Here is a 21,307-nt window from a genome sequence, read left to right as displayed (position 1 = left end):
AAACAACCACTGAAAATATATAGTATTTAATTTTCTCTCCCAATATCAACATCAGGCATGAAGAAATAGCCAAAACACTACCTCTATCTGGAGGAAGTTTATGGTAATTCCAGAACACAGGGACGCAACAGCCTTTAGAACAGCAATATGTAAAACCTAAGCCTATAGTACCATGCATATAAAAGTCACCAGTAATTTGTTTTCAAATGAGAAGAAAACAAGCTACTTTTTCTACAGAATTAAACGGAGCACCTCAAATTGGAATTATTCAGCTGACTTGTTTTATAAAAACATTTCCTGAAGAGACAACTCACAGACAATGACTTCTAAAGAAATTCTGTTAGGGGTATGAGGATAGATTGCTTAGATCAAAAAGTATTTTTTAAAACTGCACATAATTCCCTCCTCTTAGAGACTTAAAATGCAAATAAACATAAAATATGTCTGAGTAATTTAGTAATAAAGAAATCTGTTCAATTTCATTAACCCACTTTTTGGAGAGTATTTAATCACAGACTCTTTTCTTCCCACATGGCATCTATTTTGGGTCATGGAATATGCTTTGGAAAATACTACTGAGGTAGCATTTAATAAGAATGGAACTTAAGAAGGGAAAATAGAAAACACACATACAAATCAATGTGATAATTTATAGACAGGTTCGTAATTCATATATAGAATATAACCAAAGTCCAAAGTACTAGCCCTTTACACTAGCTAAGTTAACAGGACTCTCATTCAAAAAAACACAGAGTTAAAATTCTTACCCATCTGCAATTCTAAAATACTGCTTCCCCTTCTTCACAGCGAAGGAAACAATCAGCAAAACTAAAAGGCAACTGACAGAATGGGAGAAGGTATTTGCAAACGACATATCAGATAAAGGGTTAGTATCCAAAATCTATAAAGAACTTATCAAATGCAACACCCAAAAAACAAATAATCCAGTGAAGAAATGGGCAAAAGACACGAATAGACACTTCTCCAAAGAAGACAACCAGATGGCCAACCGACATATGAAAAAATGCCCAACATCACTCATCATCAGGGAAATACAAATTAAAACCACAATGAGATACCACCTCACACCTGTCAGAATGGCCAACATTAACAACTGAGGCAACAACAGATGTTGGCGAGGATGGGGAAAAAGACGATCTCTTTTGCCTGCTGGTGGGAATGCAAACTGGTGCAGCCGCTCTGGAAAACAAACTAAAAACTAAAAACCTAAAAATAAAAAACAAAAATAGAACTACCCTACAACCCAGCAGTTGCACTACTAGGCATTTATCCACGGGATACAGGTGTGCTGTTTCGAAGGGACACATGCACCCCCATGTTTATAGCAGCACTAACAACAATAGCCAAAGTATGGAAAGAGCCCACATGTCCATCAATGGATGAATGGATAAAGAAGACGTGGTATATATATACAACAGAGTATTACTCAGCAATCAAAAAGAATGAAATCTTGCCATTTGCAACTATGTGGATGGAACTGGAGGGTATTATGCTAAGCGAAATTAGTCAGAGAAAGACAAAAATCATATGACTTCACTCCTATGAGGACTTTAAGAGACAAACAGATGAACATAAGGGAGGAAAACAAAAATAATATAAAAGCAGCGAGGGGGACAAAACATAAGAGACTCTTAAATATGGAGAACAAACAGAGTTAGTAAGTTACTGGAGGGGGTGTGGGAGGGGGGATGGGCTAAATGGGTAAGGGGCATTAAGGAATCTATGTCTGAAATAATTGTTGCACTAGATGCTAACTAATTTTGATGCAAATTAAAAAAAAATTAAATTAAAAAAGAAAAGAAAAAATAATAATAAAATAAAATACTGCTTCCCAAAAACAGTGTGGCTAATGCCCTATGCATGTAAGAAAAGAATCATACAAGAATCATCTCCTTACACACACACACATGCGCGCGCGCACGCGCGCGCGCACACACACACACACACACAATTTGGGGTAGGGTATGAGGAGTGTACCATTACTCTTCTTCTAGAACACAAAAAGGCAATAGTATTAAGCCATCCCTGACACTGGCCACATTTAGGTACCCATCAATACAACCAAATTCCTGTATTAGGTCTGTCAATGTGACTCTCCTTTTTTATTGAATTTACTTAGAGAACTAACTAAATAGACTTTTATTTATTTAAGTACTGCTGGAGATATGAGAAAAAAAGGAAAAACCACAGTCTTGCCAGGATCTACAGAATGCTGACCTGTCTGAATGTCTCTTTCCTTTCTCTTGATCATCTATCTTTACACTCTGGAGGACCAAAAGTAACTGAATAAACATTATCTTGTCCTTGGCCTTCACCAAGCAAAATTGTTTATATCAGAGACCATTTCCCTTTAGAGCCTGAGATCATTATTTTAAAGTAAATTGTCAAATGCTCCACAGTTGATCTCAGTTCAGTTCTGCCATTTGCTGCTCTATGAACCAAGTCCAGGGCATGACATTAAGCCTGTGACTACATAACATGAGAAAAATGTTTTAAGGCAGAATAAAATATCACGTACAGTTCCTGGCAGTGAATCTTAACAATTGAAATATCCTTGTCCAAGAAAACACTTCAAGACACTGTTTCAGAAATATGACAATCATGCCTAACACACATGCTGTTGTAAGAACTTAATGAAACAATGGAGAGAAAGAGCATGATGCTGTAACATGTACAGTAGATTTTTAATAAACATTATTTGAATCAGAATTTATTGAAATGTATTATGACCCATAATGGAGGAGGGTAAAATTTAACCAAATTAAGCAGCATCCATTTCAGGAAATATGTTAGCCATGAAAGGGAGTAGAATATGTGACCCCAAGGTATGTTTCCCTGGTATGTGGATTATTTTGAGCTGAAGGCAGTTAAGACCAAGCAGACTCAAGAAAAACAGCCTTTACTTCTATTTTAACTGTCTCAAATAATTTAGAAAGGGCATCTGGCTAAGAGAGAGAGCCTTACCAGAGATAACTTTTGTCTAAGTTATCTGTATGGCAGGGCAAACCTCTAATTACCAAACAACCGCTTTTCTTATCTTCCTGTGAATTGCCCCCCTCTCCTTTGAAGCCCTAGGCCCTTACCCCACTCCTTAGCTCAGGAGGGCACATAAGCCCCAACTGCCCAACTTGTCTGTGGATCTCATATCCATACATACATAATTCACTTTCTTCCTCCTGTCAATATATCTTATATCAATCTACCAGCCACAGAATTTAGAAAGGTGGAGGACAATTTTTTCCTCCCCAACAGCCATCTGGATGCTTGTTTTCTCCTTTAACCACCAAACAGACCTCAAAATATCTGAATGGCAGAATAAAAAAGGTAGGCCCAGCACAGTCTCCATGAAGTCTTTTGTACTGAACAGCTCTACCCAGATCTTTCTCTCACCTGATAGCACCCTGTTTCTGACACTTCAGTTGCCAATAGGCAGCTTACTTCATTTTCGTCCTCTTAAAAATCTCAATATTTCTGAATCTCTGCTCAAATTACATGTCCTTATTTACTCTTCTCATTTCCCCTAGTGCCCAGAATGAATTTGGCCTCCCTGCCCTAAACCTCATCTTCCTTTGAAGACAGAGTTTCCACTAGGCTTTTCAAACACGGAAGGGGGTAGAAGTATGTGGTGAGTGTCATGCCCAAAGTTACATTTCTTTTTTGAAGCGAAGTTGAGATTGAGAATCAAAACCAACATAGTTTCTAATTCTGAGACAAAGCATAGTTTCCTGTCCCTGTATGAAACAATTCTGGCACCAAACATTATTTCTAATTTCCTAAGAGTCCTAATTTCTTAAACAATTTCCTATTTCCAGTTTTCTAAACAATAACAGGGCTCTGGCAAAAATAATAGCTATTTCGTCTAGGATATGCTTAGTCTGGGTGATCAGACTGTATAACTAAAATAGTTAACTTGTCAAAATTAACAGCTCACACATTAATGCTTACTTCAAGACTGATACTTTACTGTGCCCACCATAAATGTCTAAATTCTGTCCAGTCTCAACTGGTAAAAGTACCCAGCCCAGGTCCCCAAAACCCTAATAAATATCCTTCTCTGGCTTGCTCCTACTGTAATATTACTAAGACACAGTCTTACATTGTGTCCCCCTTACTACAGTAAGTCTAATAATCTTAGCATTGGTTGATCAATAGTTTTTCTGGTGGGTTTTCCATAGCCAAGAAACACAAAGTGATCCCCAATTGGGTGCTTATCTTTTCTACTACCCTAAGCCATTATAATACGGTCTTTTCTATTCAAAAATAAAAGTTTCCCTTTAAAATGTGAACCTTATGTGTTGCTCTTAACATATAACCTAAGTCTACTTATATGCAATATATACTTCACTGAAAGACACATGCACAGATTTTATTAATAACAGCACTAACAACAACATCTTTTATGTGTCTTCCAAGTTCTAGACACTTTATATGCATTATCTCATTTATTCCTAACATCCTGTAAGCAAGGCAAGTTATCTTCCCCATTTCACGTGATGGAGTTGAGTTTCAAAGAGGTGAAATAACTATCTTAAGCCCACACAGCTGGTAAGTACCAGAGTTTGAATTCAAATCCATGCAACCAGCTTCCAAAGCACAGGTTCTTAAATGGGCATACTGTTTAGAATTTTAGAATAGCTCTGATTTCAAAAACCACTCCTTTTCTACTACATAAAAATATCTTAAAGGGGTGCAAATATCAGGAAATACATAGAATTTCTGAGTAAAATTTGCTGTGTAAGGATTAGGTGGAGGCTTGCTAGTGAGGGGAAAACAAAGGCAAGAACGATTATCCTGGCCAGCTGAGCAGTAATACAAATTTGGCAAGGAGATGGCAAAATAGCAACTTTCATACCTCACTGAAGTATTATAAATTGGTGAAGACTCTATGGCATGTGCTTTGGCAACATCGAACAAAATTATGCACATAAAATACAGCTCAAAAATACATGAAAAAGAAAACACAGGACACTGGAGAAAGGGATTGTGAAGGACATCTTTTCACTGTATAACTTTTCCAAGTTTTGAATGTTAAACTATGTGACTATTTCCTTATTAAAATATAAATGTAATTTAAAATCAACAAATAAACAAAATGAATGACTGTTTCAAAATACTTCTACTCTAACCAGTTCAGGTTCAAAAGAAATTGGTGGTATTATACCCACACTCCCCACCTGCTCAATCCTCTTCCCAAACCCTGACTGGTACATATTTGATGGCTAAATTTCTTATAAATATAAAAACAATATAATTTCATTAATCTTCAAATGTCTGCAAACCCCGCTGGGACTTTAATCCATATATATGTTACACCTACACGGCCTATTCAATTTTTATTTTGGTATCAGTATTTTTTAAGAAATATTTTAATCTAGGGGAGCCTGGGTGGCCCAGTCCATTAAGTGGTGACTCTTGATTTTGGCTCAGGTCATGATCTCATGGTCATGAGATTGAGCCCCACATCAGGTTCTGCACCGACAGCATGAAGCCTCCTTGGGATTCTTTCTCTCCCTCTCTTTCTCTGCCTCTCCCCAAACTCACTCACTCTCTCTCTCTCAAAATAAATAAACGTTTCAAAAATAAATATTTTAATCTACTGCCTTATTGATGCCCTCAACATCTGCAAAGAGCATGAGGTGGTGAAGGAGCCTGTTCCATCAGTAGTTGAGCAGTCTTACTTAAGAAGTGAACTTTTAATAGACGTGAAATACAAATTTTTTTTTTCTTGAAGGGAAATAATTTTCAAAGCCTGTGGAGACTCTGAATGTGTGTGTGCGAATTAACATGACTCAACTTCAGAGAAAAATGGGGCGGGATCTCCTTCAGCTCTGGACTTGGGGTATGGGAAGCAGCCACCCATGACGCAGCTACCTATGACTACCTCTTCCTCATTATGTGAGATGCTGTGGAAAATTTAGACAAGTGTGAGGAAACTTTAACATTTCCTCTCGGACGTGGGTATGTGTCCTCTAAACAGCTGAACCAGAGCCTAAGTTAGAAAGAGGCAGGAGAGTGCCACTGGGCAACAACTGAATGCCCACCAGTTTTGCCGTTCAGAGGCCATGGGCCCACCATGTGCCACAAAAGGGGAAGTGCATGTGGGACTCTGATACTGAGGTACTTCTAATACATGGGACCCATGATTCTTTGTGAGAGAACACATTTCACTAACTTAGAGTCTGCTGCTTTAGAAAAATAGACCATCATCAATAGCCTTATATTACTCACTTGATGGCATTATTATTATCTCCATTGTCATCATTCTTGACCATTTACTATGTGCCTCTATTTGCCAACTACATCAGTAGTCATTTTGCATACATTTTCTCTAACCATCACAGTGATCTGAGATGGCAAATACAATCTCTTCTTTTTAATGAGGAGAAACTGAGGCTCAGAAAGATTAAGTGACCTATCAAGATTACCTGGTAGAGCCAGATGGGAGCTCAGGTCATCCCGACTCCTTGAACTACAAGATCGCCTTGTAACTACTTAGATGGAATTATTTACAAAAAGATTAGCCAACCAAAGCAGCATCAAACATACTTGAGGTCTACAAATGGTGTCAGTGGGTCATGCAATCTCTCAGCCTCTCACAATGAACATCACCCCAGATTACTCAGAGTCTCCTGGCAAAGAACAAGAGTTCTCTGCCCTATCACCCTCCCTCTCATGTCTACAAAAATTCATCACTCTCCATTCTCAGAGTGGGATGAAGAGCTTTCTTCTAGCCAATTGGCTTTCACACACCCTCAGTTCCTCTGAAGCCCAACCTCCTTCAAAGCAGGTATGTCTCCCTAGCAGACGCCTTCTCAAAGACCTCTATTTTAGGGAAGCAAGAAGGGCAGAAAGTCTACTACCCAGAACATTTATTTTCTCCTGATGTGGACTTTTCCTTGGTCACAAGTCCATGTCAAGTAGAACTGCTCTATATGGCATTTCAAGTTTTTATATCTTGGGTATCTGTCTCTCCTCCTTTTCACAACACACCTTCTGAACATCAGGTTTTCCCTAAGGACAATAATATGTCTCACAACTCATTAGGAATTCCTCTTTTTCACCACTACTGGCTATGACGGTTTATCAAGAACTGATAGGAAGAACATATGTGTGTTAATGAAGGAGATGGCCTCCTCCCCTCTGTTCAGCCATGAACACCAATAGGGAAGCCAGCAGAAGAACCATGGCATCGAGCAACTCAGCTCCCTCATCATCCAGAAAGACACATGGCTTGTGCTCTCTATGGCCATAAGGAAGAGTTTCTGTTCTCTCTCTCTCTCTCTCTCTCTCTCTCTCTCTCTCTCTCTCTCCCTCTCCCTCTCCCTCTCCCTCTCCCTCTCCCTCTCCCTCTCCCTCTCCCTCTCCCTCTCTCTCTCCCACACACACACACCCCAACTCTCACCTATTCTTTAGCTTACGAGTCAAATTGTATCCTCATTTTTTAGAGGACCTTCCTCTGACTTACCTATCCCTAAGCTGGACTTTCTATCCTCTGAACAAATGACAGCATTTGCTATTGATGCTTGTTGGCACTTGATATATACAACATTATTTTCATAAAAACAATTATTAGCTTCTTAAATTACACTATAAGTTCCTTGGAAATAGCAACTAAATTTTGTCCATGACACCCAGAGTGATGCTTTCTTTGCCCAGAGCAGACATTCATGAAGAAAAAGTTTAAACATAAAATGATATTTTAAACTAAAATTTTAAAATGCAAGCATTATCATGAATATTGTACCCCTTCAAGGTAATATTTGAGTGTTATACACTTACTCAAAGATATTTCTATTAACTCAATACATGCATAATAACCCTCTTGTTTCATTCCCTCATATTATTTTAAATTTGTTCAAAAAATAATTGTCATAAGTTACCACGAGCCAGGAATTTTGATAGATACCAAAGACTTAATGTAGAACAAAACACCAAACAATAAGAAACCTATAAATTATATGAAGAATGAAGCCATATGTGAAGATGTACTACAAGAGACAGTGGGAAAGTTGAGTTGTGAATCACTTGCTGTAGCAGCACAAAGAAGACCCCAGACGGTCCTCACCAGAAAGTTCTAGAACAAGTAAGGCTTTTACAGAGAGAGAAGGGGACAGGTATTTCAGAAAACACAACAGCCTATCCAAAGGTACAAACATTGGTAGCAGGCAATACCTGTGGTGTACTTGAGAAAGGCAAGAGGCTGGAGCTAATCTTCATCCTTTGAGGATCGACATGATTTTGTTTTAGAACTTGTCAAAGTCCTCTCAAAGCCAAGACTGATGGACAAAATAGTCAATAAAATCTTGGTAAAACCACTGGGCCTATGGATCATGAACTTCGTCTGGGGGAGTATCGAAGATAAAATTAACAGATTTGAACAACAATACAAATTACTTCAGGGTATAAAGCTCTCTTCAGTGCATACATTTTGGTAAGTCTGTTTGAAAATTAATCTTAACTTCTTTCAATCCAAAGCTCCTATTTATTATTTAACAAAAGAATCAGTGATTTATGAAGTGTAGAAGTTAATAAAATCCTGACTTCAAATTATATTTGACATTATTGGCCCAATTACTGTGAAAAGATAATTCTGTGTCATTGGATTAGACAATTGGAAACTATTAGAAATAAGACCACATTTTTTTCTTTTGGTCTCAAACGGTTTATCACTTGCAGCTTACAGACAAAGAAATAAAATGTTTTCAGCTTTTTCTAGGATCATTTATAAGGTTTTGTCTCATGCTATATTCTTAGTGATTTTACCAGATCTTGCCATAAGAATAAGCACATTATTGTCAAAAGCTTGCCAAAAAAGCCAAATTACTCTTAGCCTTTTGGTTATCAAACAATTGAATGTTTATGGCAGAAGGTGTGGAAAATACTGGAAAGTCAAAATAAGAATGAAAATTACCCATGACCCTTACCACAGTCATTATTTTAGTAATTGTCCCTCCAGTTCATTTTTCTATTCATTTGTATTTTTTTCAAAACAATAATCATTAAATAGATGTTTTGTATCATAATCATTTTTGCTTAATCATGTATTATGAATATTGACTACTAGAAATTTAGATTCAGTTTTTTCCAAGTCAGAAAGCCAAAGAAAAAAGTGATCAATTTGGCATAGAGTACCATTTTCTTTTTCAGTACTGAGGAATAATCAACATGGCTTCATTTAACCACGATGTCCTGTGTGGCAAACACTAGCTGTGGGGACAGCTTACTTGGCAAGACGCACCACAGACTTAAGATAACTCCAAATGGATCCTTTGTTTTATTCCGTAAAAACAAACGATTTTTACTTTTAGTGGTATGCAGATTGAATTTCTTCCATACTGCCTTTCACCAGAATACCACCCAGTACAATGGTCACAAAGACCACTAGCTCACGTTTGGCCTTTGTTTAGGCAAGGACCGCTTTGTTGCTGATAGGTAATTTTCCCTGTAAATTCTGCTTTATACCACTGGAATGAAAAAAAATGCAAACAGATATTAAAGCATTTAATGGGAAAAAATTATTTCCATGGTATTAAGCAACATTTGAAGAATTTTCAAGAAAGAAAAAAAAATCAGGACTGAAGTCTGAAGTCACTGAACAGAGAAAATGAATTAAGGCACTGAATGAAGTGTACTAATGTCAAATCATGGTTTATGTTAGAAGATGTGGAAGACACTGGAAGGCCCAAATAAAAAGAATAGAACTCAACCATGGCTCTTGCAGCTATGATTTTGGCCACTGTCTCCCCTAATCTGAGATGTCTGTGTTCTACCCAACTATCACACAGGGTAGAATCCATTTTCCATGACTGGTTTAGGGCAGTAATTTTCACATTGCCAATTACAACCCTTAGGTACATGGTAAAATCAATTTAGTGTATCACAACTAGTATTTTAAAACTTGAAATAGAATAAAATAGAAAATATATGAGTGAATTGCACAACATAAGAGTAAATATAATTTCTAAAACATTGAAAGCCAGTGGGTGGGTAGGTCCAGAGTAGGTCTGATTTTAAATATTCAAAAGCCCCAGCTCAGAGCACAGCTTTCCAAGTGCCATCCTATTGATGGGTTCACAATGGATTACATTTAATCGGGAGATACTGATTTCACCAGCTCTCAGGGTCGCCAGCCAGGGCTGAAATTTCTGGGAACCCCCAGACCAGTTCCTTGAAGGGGTGAAACATTATCTGGGGTTCTCAGAAGGCACCCTGAGTGCAAAAAGGACTGTTGGTCATGTGGCAGTCCTTGTGGTCACACGCATAATAAGGGCCACCCAGAACATGCTGTTCACCCCACAAGGTCCTGGCTCTGGCCAAGATGTCCATCTGGACATCTAGTTCTGTAACCAGCTGAGATCACACTGCTGCCATTGTGAACAGGGAGCCCTGATGGAGTTCATTTTCTAGGCTCCCAAGAGTCAGAAAATGTGGCTCAAAATAAGGTAGTTGTACAATTGGGGCAGGATGTCCATGAAGGTCCAGGAAAGATCCCCAAATCTCTGCATTTATATATATTAAGCCTATCTATCCTTCTGTAATGGATATGACCTTTAGTGACATCCAAGCCAGCTGAATGTGACTGCTTTAACAATCACATGGGTCATCTGCAAATTAGGTTTGATCTATATTTTTGGAAACTTATTATAAAAATTCTATGATAAAATTCAAAACTCATTCACATTATCACAAGAAATTTCATCCTTACCTACACTAATGAAATAAGAAGAATGTTGGGCTCTTTACATAAAATGTCAAATGTTATACATTTTTGAATGGTTGTAAAAATGGCTTTAAATTTTATATCACCTACTTGTGCAAAATAATTCTCATAAGAATGCAAAAAGAATTCTTAAGAACTCAGAGAGATCACCATTAAAGAGGTTTAATCAAAAGTTTCATTAGCCATTTCAAACTGATATGAAACGGTAATGTTCACAGGTGCAAACTCCATTCATCATTAAAATTTGTGAGCAGAAACTCTTCGGAAATTTTATATAAATTCACTACCTAGCATTTTGGGTTTTGTTTTCACAACATAATAACCTACAATATAAAGGAAATGCAATGAACTTTTTAAACCCAACCTCATCAAAAATCAAATCAAAATACTTAAAATATGTAAAATATATAATGAGATATATATATATATATAGATAGATAAATAGATATAGATATAGATAGATATAGATAGATAGATAGATAGATAGATAGATAGATAGATAGTGTGTGTGTGATTTTTTTTTAAGAAAAATGATATCACCTAACAAAAGACTAACTGAACTAATTCACTGCTGCCCAGCCCTGCTGTTCTTTTTACCATGCCATAAAAAGAAGATCAGTGCCGTATGACTTGAACAAGACTCAGCATATCACTGATAATATAGTACAGGTGCTGCACAGGGAGAGGATTAAACTGAAGGGGGCTAGTCTTTCACAAAGAATCGCAAATGAGCACTGTTGCCAGCCATCAATGCCATGGTATAAATGATTCTTGTAGCTTATTCGGAATGACCTTTTACAACAACGTTTTTGGTTAATTTTACATGCCAACTTGACTGGGCTCATGGATGTCCAGAAAGCAGGTAAAACGTTATTTCTGGGTGTGTCTGTGGGTGATTCTGGAAGAGATTAACACTTGAATCCAGACTCTAGGTCAAGAAGATCACCCTCACCAACGTGGGTGAAACATCACCTCATCTGCTAATGGTCTGAACAGAATTAAAAAGATGGAAGGGGTGCCTGGGTAGCTTGGTCGGTTGTGCATCCGACTTTAGCTCAGGTCATGATCTTGCAGTTTCTGGGTTCAAGCCCCGCGTCGGGCTCTGTGCTGACAGCTCGGAGCCTGGAGCCTGCTTCAGATTCTGTGTCTCCCTCTCTCTCTGCCCCTCCCCTGCTCATGCAAGCTCATGCTCGCTCGCTCTCTCTCTCTCTCTCTCTCTCTCAAATATAAACATTTTTAAATTTTTTTTAATAAAAAATTAAGATTAAAAAAAAGATGTTAAGAGGTCTCATTCGCTTTTCTCCACCTAAGCTGGGATGTCCATCTTATCCTTCGGACTCAGACCAGGACCTGCACCATTGGTTCCCTCGGCTCTCAGGCCTTCAGGTATTGGCTAGAAACCTATCATGGTTTTTCTGAGCCCCCATCTTGCAGGTGGTGGACTGTGGGACTTGTCGCCTCTGTAATTCATGAGCCAATCCCTCATAATAAATATATTTCTATATGTCTACATATGTCGTATTGGTTCTGTCTCTCCGGAGAGCCTGACTAAAGTTCTGTAATTGATGTGGTTCACCTGGTGGACCCACTGGGGCACCAGACAAGGTAGAGTTGACTATAATCAGAGTGTCTACAATACTTGGGGACATCCTTCACTAGAGACTTCATGAATAAGATAAAAAGTGCTCATTAAGAAAAGCAGTCTTTTATATTTATTTTACAATAGAAATACCTCAAGCAGGACTATAGACCACCATCTCTGAATACTCCTTATGGTTGGATTCTCTGAATATCCATAAACCACTTACTTAAAAGAACAGCCTCTGATATGATCTGCTTTCATTCCCTTTTTTGCAGGACCACCTCATCCTCTTCTGTACGCCACATCAGTCTCAAGTTATGTTTTCTTCACAAAATTTGGGACCTTCTTATTTGACAACCTGTCTGACTTGTTAATGCAATAGCTTAGAGCTCACTGTGGAAAAACAGACTGATCCCAGGCATGGGATTTTAAAATCAGGCTTTTCCATGTGTAAGGTTGAAGGCGAGTAAGAAAGAGAAGAGGGCTTCCCAGCCAGAGGCTGGGGGCCACTACAGACTCTCCCTTGACATATCAAAATGACACATTTTCCTGTACATGTAGGTATAACCCAAGGCCCTGCTAAGAACTGCTTTGTGGTCTGCCTGAGAAACAGGACTGTGTGGTCACAAGGGAGAAAGATCTACAAAGGTTATTTGAAAGGCTATGATAACATACCTTTGAAAGAGCCCACAGTATATCTCTAATAAATGGCATGGGTCCACAAAGCTACTGCAGTGCTACGTCAGGGAGACACTGGAAATGTATGAAGAAGCCACACTGTGCAGAGAAGTAGAACACTGAAGTTCCTGTTGCTAATTGAGATTTTAACTTTCGTAACACATGACATGGGTTTCTGTTGAGACAACCTTCCTCTTCTGTACCAAGACGGCACTGATTCATGTGTACAGAAACCTATCCCTTCCCACACACACTATGCAGAGTAGACACCCGCCATTTTACTTATGGCCCGGGAGTGGTTTCCCTCTCATCGTACACGCGTGTCCTTCGTCATCAGTCATGTTCTGTGTATTCAGACCATAAGCTCCAGGAGAAGGAGCTATTTCACTTAGTTCCCCAAGTAGCCCAACAGCTTACAGGTGCACAATAAGCACCTATGAATAAACAAATGGGAAGATATATTTTATCCATTCTAGTACAAAGAGTGACTCCCTAACTGGCATCCAAGCTGGAAATTAATTCCTCTCCCATCCCAGGCAGAAACGTGAAAACTTTAACAAATTCCTGTGAAGAAACACCAATCTGCCATAGCGTTAGTGGTGTTCCTAACTGAACCACTCATGCGTTACATTGTAGGCACCACCACAATAACCATTATTGCCATGGGTAGCAAATAATAGAAAGTGAGGAGACAAGTTCTGTTCTTTATTTCACCTTGACTGCAAACTCTGAACTCCCAATCTCCCTTTTCTCTTCCACTCACAATAATTCTGGGTAAACAACTATACATCAGGTAAGAAAAACAGCCAGTATCATTTGCAAACTTTGGGCCTCGGTGTTTCTTAACTAAGAGAACTACGTCATAAGTTTACTGAAGACTTCCTTTTAAAAAAAAATATGTGTGTAATGGCTTCTATTTTTTTATTTATTTCCCCCACCCCATTAGTACCTAATAAAATATAGATAAAGAAAGGGCACTCAAAATATGTAGTGGAGTCTGGGGTGCCTGGTGGCTCAGTCGGTTAAGTGTCCGACTTCAGCTCAGGTCATGATCTCACGGTTCGTGGGTTCGAGCCCCACATCGGGCTGTGTGCTGACAGCTCAAAGCCTGGAGCCTGCTTCGGATTCTGTGTCTCCCTCTCTCTGCCCCTTCCCCACTCACACTGTCTCTCTGTCTCTCAAAAATAAACATTAATTTTTTTTTTTAAATATGGTGGAGTCATACTACACTTCTACAAAAAGTACGGGGACCAAACATCAGTTCGATCGCCAGGAAATTCGAGGAGGCTGTCCTTGCACTGTGACAAGTGGAGAGAGGCAGCCCCCATTCTCCCAGGGGGCCCACAGACTGAAGATGCTTCAAAGCAAACTCCCCAAATTCTGTCTTACAGGGTAATGCCTTTTAAAGGAGACAAAAGTCACCCCCTCCCCCTCTGCTCTTTATACCTTTTTACAGTATTTTGGAAACAGCACGGGAAGTGACTTGTAGCTGAAAAGCCATTTGCAGCATCACTGAGCCACTAATGGCAGCCCCCTCCCAGCAGGCTTATTTGTAAAAATACGACTTTCCGTTAACCTGGTGAGCTGCATGCTTCTAATAACATCCGGCAGTCCAGAGCCGATTGTGAATATACCCCAGGTTCCAAGTGGATCATGGAACTAAATCATCTCTTATTCCAGCCTGCTCATTTTGAACCGACTCATTTTACAGTGTGGTTAGCATAGCCTTTCCAGTTAAGGATGATTGCTCAAAGCACTTAGGGCAATGTTGTCTTAGCACAGCATCTAGAGTGAGGCAGTTGACACAAATTGCATCGTATGCTGCTTGAGATTTAATGTTGTTACTGCCAGGAGAATATTTTTGCAAAGGTTACTGATGTATAACAAAATAAAACATGCACCAACACCAAACCCTCAATCAGACTTCTTCTTTACTCTGAGATTCCAATTATATCACTTTTCTTAAATGGAGGCTATTAACCAAGAAGACAGTCAACAAAAATCTGTATTTCTCAATTAATATCAAAAGCCTTTGGTATAATAACCACATGACAGAAAATACTGTCCATTGTACAAATCCTTTGTTTCCAAAATAAATGCAACTGCTGCTTCTAAGATTTCACACCGTAAGTGCTACATGTTTACTTTAACCTTCTTACTCTATGCTAAACCTTGCAACATTTCATTTCTTCTCTCTGTATTCTGTATTGAAGGAAAAGAAGGATAACGTAAGAAAGTCACTAGAAATATATGGAGGATATACCAGGTACACTGTAAAATGATCTCTGAGTAACAGAACATCCTTCTTTCATTTCCCGGAAGCATATTGTGCCAGAGGTCATAAACTTTAAAACTGCCCAATTAGATTTTATACCAAGCAATACAATTTAGCCTTCTGTGGATCCATGAACTCTGGCTCCCCGTGAATTAAATGGGCCCACAAATCACTACATACAAGATAACTTGCACAGCGTGTATATATGCCTATTAATTATTTCTCCAACGCTAATATAATTAAGAACTGGCCCTAATATGTTGGGTCCTTATTTTAATTGTTCTACATCCTGTAAAAATTTCAAAGAAAGCTTTTTCTGTGCTTACCTGGCTTCATGATCAGAATTTTCCATTCCTCTGATTTCCATTTTAATTGGCCTGCTCTTAACAGGTCTAATTTTAGATTTAGCTATAGTTGGGTGTGGCTTTGGTCAGAGATATTTTTTCCTCTTCTATAAAGTTCTACCTATTCACTGTTCATCTCAGTGGGTACATGGGAAGGACAGAAATAAAAACAGACACAACTAAGAATAAATAGATTGCATTTGTTCTCATAAACTATCAGCATTGGTATGTTGGTTACCCATCATCTATAGCCATTTAATCGCACTGCTGGATATAACATAATAGTCTTCCAAAACTGGTAAGAGGATCAGAAAGGCAATGTCCCAAACATCTTAGGTCTTTCTTCGAGGTCTGGGGTCATCAAGATTATTATGTCTTCCATGTACCATGGCCATCCTTCAGGTGAGGGATAACCACAAAAAGAAAACTATGCCACAGGGCACTTGGGTGGCTCAGTCAGGTAAGTGACCGGCTACTGACATCAGCTCACAGTTCATGAGTTCAAGCCTCACATCGGGTTCTGCATTGACAGCTCAGAGCCCGAGTGGGATTCTCTCCCTCTCTGCCCCTCCTCTGCACTCACTCTCTCTCTCTCTCTCTCAAAATAAATAAACATTAAAACAAATTTAAGAAAAGAAAAATATGCCACTAGAAAGGGAAATTTTCTCATCTCCAAACCATTTACTTGCTTTGAAAGAAAAAGCCTTCAAAACTTCCAGATGAGTGGGCTTAAATGGGTCAGCGGGCATGTTCTGTTGAGATATAACCTCTCCAAAGTTGGAAAACTATTCAATTTAACCTAAATCACTGAAGCCTCTAAAGTAACCTAAGCATACAAATACTCCTCTGGGAAGGTAAGTGTTTCTAATTCAAATTGCAGCCTTAAAAAGAATATAGACAAATGTAAAAGAAAAAAACCTGAAAATTGGGAAATGAATCCACAGAAATTTTTAGAAGATGATTATTTTGGTATTAAATAAATAAGGCTAATTCTGGGACCAGTCTGATACTTTCTTTAAATCTTATTTTCAAATCTTTCAAGATAACATTATGAAACATTTTTAAAAGAGCTAAAAAAAAAACCTTAGAGAGGGGTGAAATAGACAGGATTATGTATGTGTGATTATATGAAACCAGAAACTCAACATGAATATTCAAGGTGAGCCTGTGAAACTTAAAGGAAACGTATAAATACATACTACAAAGTTGGTGAACCTGAAGACATTATACCACGTGAAAGAAGTCAGTCACAAAAGACAACATTTTAGGTAACTCCATCTGTAGAAAAGTCCAGAAGAGACAAAGGCATAGGGATGTAAAGTGAACCAGTGTTGCAGGAGCTGGGGTGGGTGGTGGGATGGCAATGAGGAGTAACTGTGAACAGGAACAGGGCTCCTCCTCGGCGTGATGAAAACATTCTGAAATTAATGATAGTGGGGGGTGCACAACTCTGCAAATACACTAAGCCGTTGAAGGCACACCTAAAATGGGCAAAGTGCACGGTACATAGAATATATCAATGAAGCTGTGATATAAAAAACAACATACAAAAGTCAGCATGCTAATGTCCACATAAATAAGGATAAAAATCACCTTGTATCAGGACTCTTAATAATAATGGCCAGTGAATTTTCTCCTGAAACATTCCTAGATTAGTCACACAGAGCAGAATTACCAACATTCAGAATGTGTTTTGTTTTGTTTTGAAGAGAGGTGAACATCTTATGCACCGTCTCAGGAAAGGTTGAGGTTTGAAGAGTAGGAACAATCACGTATATCGTGGGGGCAAATTCCTCCCTATTCCACGGAAAAGGGCTACGGATCCATTGCCACAAAGGGAGAAGGGCTACTCAGCATCCACGTTGGACAGATTATCCACCTGATCCATCCATCCACTTCAATGGACCAAACCACTAGACTACTGGTCGCCTCTCTGGCTGGCTCTCTGACCCTCAAAACCAATTTGTTGTAGGTCCTCAGACACTTACAGTGTACCCACGTATCCTAACAACTGTTGTGTGGACATCCCCCTGCCCATCTCACTGGTTTTATTTTTATTTTTATTTTTCTTAATTTATCTAGAGAGAGAGAGACCGCGCGTGGGAGAGGGGCAGAGGCAGGGAGAGAGTGAGAATCCCAAGCAGGCTCCACACGGCACAGAGCCTGATGTGGGACTCAAATTCACAAATTGCAAGATCACAGCCTGAGCCGAAACCAAGAGTCTGATGCTCAATGGACCAAGCCACACAGGCACCCCTCACGTGTTTATAAAAACAAAGATTTACAACTCAACACCCAACTGAAATAAAGCTCAAGGACTCTAAGTGACCAATTTTTCACTTATGGCAAAGAAGTGTCTCTAAAACTATAAAACAAAATTAAATAAAACACTCGTGAACGGAGCCGGGAGTTGGTTTTACCAGCTGGCCCTCAACCCAACGTAGGCCACGAGTGACAAGAAAGAACGCACAGAAGCCAGTTTCACTCCTCCTGACAAATTCTGCAGGCATCGCCCATTTCACATACAAGCTCAGGAAGCCACGTCACAGAGGGTCTGAGCAATGAATTTACAGTTTTATGAAACTAGAAATTAAGGCTCCTATCTCAACCTTACTTAACAAAAATGACAATTTTTAAGGCGTTCAGATCATGCCTACATGTTTACCATACTTTCATTTTGGGGGTGAATTTATATAAATCCAATAGTGGATTTAAAAATAGATGAAGAGGGGCACCTGGGTGGCTCAGTCGGTTGGGCGTCCGACTTTGGCTCAGGTCATGAGCTCACACTCCGTGAGTTTGAGCCCCGCGTCTGACAGCTCGGAGCCTGGAGCCTGCTTCGGATTCTGCGTCTCCCTCTCTCTCTGCCCCTCCCCCACTCATGCTCACTCTCTCTGTCAAAAATAAATAAACATTAAAAAAAATTTTTTTAAATAGATGAAGAGGCAGATGAGATGAATAGATAGACAATAGATAGATGGATGATACAGAAAGAAAGAAAGAAAGAAAGAAAGAAAGAAAGAAAGAAAGAAAGAAAGAAAAAGAAAGAGAGAGAGACTTGGAAAAAAGCACATTCAGGGTGAACTGCAAGATCAGTTGAAAGTCAACCATCCAAACCCAGGGCTGCTCATGCCTCTGACTCTTGAGGAGAAGAGATATGTGTCAAAGACCATACATGTCAAATATACTAGGGCCCATCAAACCTCTCTTAGCAATCAGGGAATATTCACCGGTGACTTAGACTAAGTCACTTGTCTGGTGATCCTGGCAGCAAATGTCAGAAAATGTTGCCCTTCACTTTATCTGTCACTGACACTTGACCAGAGTGCTTTTCTTTCTTCACCAGAGAAAAGAGAAAGTCAACTTAGTGGAGGAGGTATGGCTGTCAGGTCGATGACGGGAAATGCACACACGTTTTGAAAATGATGGAGTGTCCCCACTGAGTCCATACTGTTCAGAACATTCGGGACAGTTGATTATTACCCTAGCATGATTCACAGAGAGCTCACTCCTTCTGCTGGCATGGAAACAAGAGGAAAGGCCAAGACATCCCATCCAGGAGAGATATATCTGGCACTGCCCACACAGGGGCCTCGCTGATGTCTGGGAGAGCATCCCTTCATGCCCTTGGCCCGAAAGATGCAACTAGCAAGCTTTTTGTAGAGGAAAGAGAGCACGAGTTTTGACCGTCATTGAGTTGGGTTAATTGTTGCAGCTGTCCCCGTGGTATGGAGTGGGGACAGAACAGAGATTCCACCCCACTCCAATGCAGTCTTTGGGAATTTTGGAAGATGGGGAAGATATGTAGAGGATGCGTGATTTTCCATGGAGAAAGATAGGGTCAATGCCCACATATCCTGAATTGTATTTCCCCCAGTAAACATCAGTGTCAAATAAGTAGCAGAGAGAGCATTTGCCACTGGAGCTCAGAGAGTGCATGGTCTGGTGGGAGCAAGAGCGGGAAGTATCACGTAGTCTTGAAGGCTGTGGAAGCTTCCATTAGATAAACAAGCGTACCCCAGTTGGTAGGCACAAGCTGAGCATAATGTGCACCTGGAGAAGAGCGAGCCGATCGGTCTGGCCCCACAAGAGAGAGAGGCTGTGTTCTCAGACTACACTTTGTCCTCCTGGCTGGAAGGAACAGAGACAGGCAGAGGAAAGTGAGGGAACGCATAAGACGCTGGTGTTCGGGATTAGCAATAGAGTGTGCTCACTCTGAGACCGGCAGTAATGGCGCCACGTCCCTGTAATGCACTCAAGCCACGAGCATCCTTTCTGTAAGAGACCCCTTTGGGTCATACACTGCAGAAAGCCACCCCCGTGACCACACACCCTGCCTGGCACGTCTCTGGGCATTCTGAAAAGGACATAAAAGACTTAGCTGAAAAAAAGCTACAACTATTCCAGACGTTTTAGAACACACCTCTGCCACGTTCAGAATGTCCCATCATAGGCTTTAACGTGTGAACTCATATAGGAGAAAGTCTGGACTGAAGTCTCCTCTTGAAATGAAAGCTTACCTGTATCCAACTTTACCACAAATTGAAACAGACTTTGGCAACTAATTGGAAGGTCTTCATCTTACCCAAGCGAAAAGTATCAGTAACTCCTTTTGGCTTTACGCTGGTTAATTTTTGATTATGAAGTGAAATTTGGAAATATGGATTTTGTTGTTGTTGTTAAGAGGCTAGGAGGAAATGTGTCACTCAAGCAAGCTCTAGGTGCAAGCTTATTAATGATATATTTTCTTCTTTATACTTATCTGCATTCTCCAGTTTTCCTTTAAAAGGCCCATGTTATAGGGCACCTAGATGGCTCAGTCAGTTAAGCGTCCAACTTCAGCTCAGGTCATGATCTCACAGTTCATGTGTTCGAGCCCCACGTCGACTCTGTGCTGACAGCCCAGAGTCGGGAGCCAGCTTGAGATTCTGTGACTCCCTCCCTCCCTCTCAATCTCTCTCTCTCTCTCTCTCTCTCTCTCTCTCTGCCCCTCCCCCACTCAGGCTCTGTCTCTCTCTCAAAAAATAAATAGACATAAAAAAAAATTTTTTAATAAAAGGCACATGTTACTTTTATATTCAGAAAAAAATGTCAAAAAAAAGAAAAAGAAAGAACAATATTACCATTAATCTTTAAGTTGGCAAAGCAATGAAAATAAAACAAAGCCAAAATGCCTACATGTTACCAGTGATTGGTTTCAACAAGAAAGTGAGTGACACCTTCTTCTTTCAACTCTTATGCATTCTTCAAATTTTCTACCAAGAGTAAGTATTTTTAATTAATAAATAATTTGAGGAACAAAGAAAAATTGGAAAGAAAATGTTGCCTTATTTAGTTTTTAATTGCCTGGAAGTTTAAATGACAGTAATTATTTAACTGGAAGAAAGCTGAGTGGGCAGGTCCCACAAAGCTCACCGGAGATCGAGATAAGGACTCACCAAGCAGTGTGCAGCAGAAGGCTTCCAAAAGCCTGGTCTCCAAAATATCAGTTCTTTTCGAAAAGAGCATCCACACCAACCTGCTAGTGTCTCTCACATTGTTGCTGTTAAATCATTTCTTCAGCTTCTAGAATACCAATGTCCTTGGGAAGGGGACTAGCAGCCAGAAGCAAATCAGACAAGTTGAAGGTGCCATGAAGAGAACACAGACCTGGAGCGCCTGGGTGGTTCTGTCGGTCAAGTGTCCAA

Source organism: Panthera pardus, unplaced genomic scaffold (assembly GCF_024362965.1).
Source record: "Panthera pardus isolate Hobbes unplaced genomic scaffold, ASM2436296v1 HiC_scaffold_17, whole genome shotgun sequence".
Taxonomy (NCBI): domain Eukaryota; kingdom Metazoa; phylum Chordata; class Mammalia; order Carnivora; family Felidae; genus Panthera; species Panthera pardus.
Note: the sequence above shows the minus strand (reverse complement) of the source record.